Here is a 4,958-nt window from a genome sequence, read left to right on the forward strand (position 1 = left end):
TCCCTCATTCCCCCCTCCAGCTGCCACCCTCCTCCTCCAACCACCGCTCCTCCTCACTCCCCCCAGCCGCTCCCCTCTTACGCCTCCTACAGCCGCCTCCTCCCCATCCTCTAATTTAGTTTGTAGTTTACTAAATTAGTTTATAGTTTCTACTTTATACTTTATAGTTTACAAAATTAGTTAAAATATTAGTTGGTAGAAAAATATATTGGACACTTAGTTGGTAGAGATTATAACTAGCAATAGAACAGAAAATTTAGTAATAGAATAGAAAATAAATTATAACTAATAATATAATAGAAACTTTAGTAATAAAATAGAAATGTTTCCATAGAAATGTTTTAGGTATTGAATAGGCTTTTTCAATATAGAAATGTATTGGACACTTTAACTATTTTTATGTCATTATCACTTTGTCATAAAAGAATGCTATATGAGATTTGAAGATCTAAAGTTTTCACTCGGTGGAATATGTAGGCTTTGTTGTCGGAGCTTCGTCTACTTCCTCTACACCCGAGTCGCTGAGCTAAAAGTCCACCTCCTCCTTTTCTTCTCCTTGGACTTGTATATGAAGATATTTGGACATGTGACCTTTGCTTGCAAGGAACACCTCCGAGTGGCCTATGTTTTACCGGAATATTGATTAATTTCCACTTCGGAATATTTCAAATGCTCGATATGTCCTCTTTTAGCAAAGGTCATGCCGGAATTTTCCATGGATTTCAGCGTGACTTTTGTAATAAAGTTGGAAATATAGAGTGCTCATGATTTGCCGGAACAGGAATTAAATGACATTCCGACAAACCATAGGTCATTTTATGTCATTACTTGATATATGTAACGAGTTGACTGTCATTCTATTGGGGCTCCTTGTTGACTTTCAGTCTACTCTTGGAGGAAGGATGCCGCCTATTGCTTCCTTTCATTCTTCTCGTGGTATACCTTGGTAATGCACGAGAGGAGGAGGGGAAGCGACCACCACCGACAATCGAAATATCTATGAGGGAGTGTCCACCATATACTATCGAAATGTGAGAGAGGAAGAATCCCGACTGTTGTCGCGGGGGTCGTTTCCTCTCCTTCTTATTGTGATATACCTTGGTAATGCACGAGAGGAGGGGAAGCGACCATCATCGACGGTCGAAATATTGGTAAGGGAGTATCCACCATATACTGTCGAAATATGAGAGAGGAAGAATCACGACTATTATCATGGGGGTTGCTACCTCTTGAGCTTGCGTTGGTTTTCCCTTGAAGAGGAAAGGGTGATGCAGCAAAGTAGCATAAGTATTTCCCTCAGTTTTGAGAATCAATGTATCAATCCAGTAGGAGACAACAACAAGTCACCGAACACCCGCACAAACAATCAACAACTTGCACCCCACGCGATAAAGGGGTTGTCAATCCCTTCACGGTCACTTGCAAAAGTGAGATCTAAGAGATAGATAAATGGTAAAGTAAATATTTTTGGTATTTTTGGTTTATAGATCAGAAAGTAAAAGATTCCAAAATAGTAGATCGGAAACTAGCAAGATGTAAACGAGATTCAATATAATGGAAAAGAGACCCGGGGGCCAGAGGTTTCACTAGTGGCTTCTCTGAAGATAGCAATTATTACGATGGGTGAACAAATTACTGCCGAGCAATTGATAGAAAAGCGCATAGTTATGATGATATCTAAGGCAATGATCATGAAGATAGGCATCATGTCCGTGTCAGGTAGACCGGCTCATGCCTGCATCTACTACTATTACTCCACACATCGACCGCTATCCAAGTGCATCTAGAGTATTAAGTTCATAAAGAAAGGAGTAACACATTAAGCAAGATGACATGATGTAGAGGACTGAACTCAAGCAATATGATGAAAACCCCATCTTTTATCCTCGATGGCAACAATACAATACATGCCTTGCTTCCCCTACTGTCATTGGGAAAGGACACCGCAAGATTGAACCCAAAACTAAGTACTTCTCCCATTGCAAGAAAGATCAATCTAGTAGGCCAAACTAAACCGTTAATTCGAAGCGACTTGCAAAGGTATCAAATCATGCATATAAGAATTCAGAGAAAAACCAAATAATATTCATAAATAATCTTGATCCTAAATCCACAATTCATCGGATCTCGGCAAACACACCGCAAAAGAATATTACATCGAATAGATGTCCAAGAACATCGAGGAGAACATGGTATTGGGAACCAAAGAGAGAGAAGACGCCATCTAGCTAATAACTATGAACCCGAAGGCCTATGGTAAACTACTCACGCTTCATCGAAGAGGTAATGGTGTTGATGTAGAAGCCCTCCGTGATTGAATCCCCCTCTGGCAAGGCACCAGAAAAGGTCCCTAGATGGGATCTCATGGGTACAGAAGGTTGCGGCGGTGGAAAAGTGGTTTCGTGGCTCCCGTAGATGTTTTCAGGGTATAAGAGTATATATAGGCAAAGGAACTAGGAGAGGGGAGCCATGAGGGGCCCACGAGGGTGGGGGGCGCACCCTCCTGCCTCATGGCTTCCTTGTTGCGTCTCCGACTTCATCTCCATGTCTTCTAGTTTGCTTTCTGTCCAAGAAAGATCATCACGAAGGTTTCATTCCGTTTGGACTCCCTTTGGTATTCCTTTTCTGCGAAACTCTAAAATAGGCAAAAAAAAAAAATAGAAACTGGCACTGAGCCCTTGGTTAGTAGGTTAGTCCCAAAAATAATATAAAATAGCATATAAATGCCAATTAAACATCCAAAACCGATAATATAATAGCATGGAACAATAAAAAATTATAGATATGTTGGAGACGTATCAAACATCCCCAAGCTTAATTCCTGCTCGTCCTCGAGTAGGTAAATTATAAAAACAGAATTTTTGATGTGGAATGCTACGTAACATATTTATCCATATAATTGTTTTTATTGTGGCATGAATGTTCAGATCTGAAAGATTCCAGACAAAAGTTTAATATTGACATAAAAATAATAATACTTGAAGCATACTAACAAAGCAATCATGTCTTCTCAAAATAACATGGCCAAAGAAAGCTATCCCTACAAAATCATATAGTCTGGCTATGCTCTATCTCATCACAAAAAATATTTAAATCATGCACAACCCCGATGACAAGCCAAGCAATTGTTTCATACTTTTGATGTTCTCAAACTTTTTCAATCTTCACGCAATACATGAGCGTGATCCATGGATATAACACTATAGGTGGAATAGAATGGTGATTGTGGATAAGACAAAAAGGAGAAGATAGTCTCACATCAACTAGGCGTATCAATGGGCTATGGAGATGCCCATCAATAGATATCAATGTGAGTGAGTAGGGATTGCCATGCAAAGGATGCACTAGAGCTATAAGTGTATGAAAGCTCAAAAAGAAACTAAGTGGGCGTGCATCCAACTTGCTTGCTCACGAAGACCCATGGCATTTTGAGGAAGCCCATCATTGGTATATACAAGCCAAGTTCTATAATGAAAATTCCCACTAGTATATGAAAGTGACAAAATAAGAGACTCTCTATCATGAAGATCATGGTGCTACTTTGAAGCACAAGTGTGGTAAAAGGATAGTAACATTGTCCCTTCTCAATTTTTCTATCATTTTTTATTTGGGCCTTCTCTTTTTTTATGGCCTCTTTTTTTCTCTTTTTTTTCGTCCGGATTCTCATCCCGACTTGTGGGGGAATCATAGTCTCCATCATCCTTTCCTCACATGGGACAATGCTCTAATAATGAAGATCATCACACTTTTATTTACTTACAACTAAAGAATTACAACTCAATGCTTAGAACAAAATATGATTATATGTGAATGCCTCTGGCGGAGTACCGGGATGTGCAACGAATCAAGAGTGACATGTAGAAAAAATTATGAATGGTGGCTTTGCCACAAATACAATGTCAACTACATGATCATGCAAAGTAATATGACAATGATGGAGCGTGTCATAATAAACGGAACGGTGGAAAGTTGCATGGCAATATATCTCAAAATGGCTATGGAAATGCCATAATAGGTAGGTATGGTGGCTGTTTTGAGGAAGGTATATGGTGGGTGTATGGTATCGGCGAAAATTGCGCGACACAAGAGAGGCTAGCAATGTTGGAAGGGTGAGAGTGCGTATAATCCGTGGACTCAACATTAGTCATAAAGAATTCACATACTTATTGCAAAAATCTATTAGTTATCGAAACAAAGTACTACACACATGCTCCTAGGGTGATAGATTGGTAGGAAAAGACCATCGCTTGTCCCCGACCGCCACTTATAAGGAAGACAATCAATAAATAAATCATGCTCCAACTTCATCACATAACGGTTCACCATACGTGCATGCTACGGGAATCACAAAATTTAACACAAGTATCCCGCAAATTCACAACTACCCTACTAGCATGACTCTAATATTACCATCTTCAAATATCAAAACAATCATAAGGAATCAAACTTCTCATAATATTCAATGCACTTCATATGAAAGTTCTTATTATATCCATCCTGGATGCCCATCATATTAGGACTAATTTTATAACCTAAGAAAATTACCATGTTGTTATAAAAGACTCTCAAAATAATATAAGTGAAGCATGATAGTTAAAAACAATCTATAAAATAAAACCACTGCCGTTCTCTAAAAGAAGATACAAGTGAAGCACTAGAGCAATATTGTCTAGCTCAAAAGATATAAGTGAAGCACATAGAGTATTCTAATAAATCACGATTCATGCGTGTCTCTCCCAAAAGGTGTGTAAAACAAGTATGATTGTGGTAAACTAAAAGCAAAGACTCAAATCATGCAGGACACTCCAAGAAAAACACATATCATGTGGTGAATAAAAATGTAGCCTCAAGTAAAGTTACCGATAGACGAAGACGAAAGAGGGGATGCCTTCCGGGTTATCCCCAAGCTTAGGCTTTTGGTTGTCCTTGAATTTTACCTTGGGGTGCCTTGGGCATCC

The sequence above is a fragment of the Triticum dicoccoides genome, chromosome 5B, assembly GCF_002162155.2.
Source record: "Triticum dicoccoides isolate Atlit2015 ecotype Zavitan chromosome 5B, WEW_v2.0, whole genome shotgun sequence".
NCBI classification, from domain to species: domain Eukaryota; kingdom Viridiplantae; phylum Streptophyta; class Magnoliopsida; order Poales; family Poaceae; genus Triticum; species Triticum dicoccoides.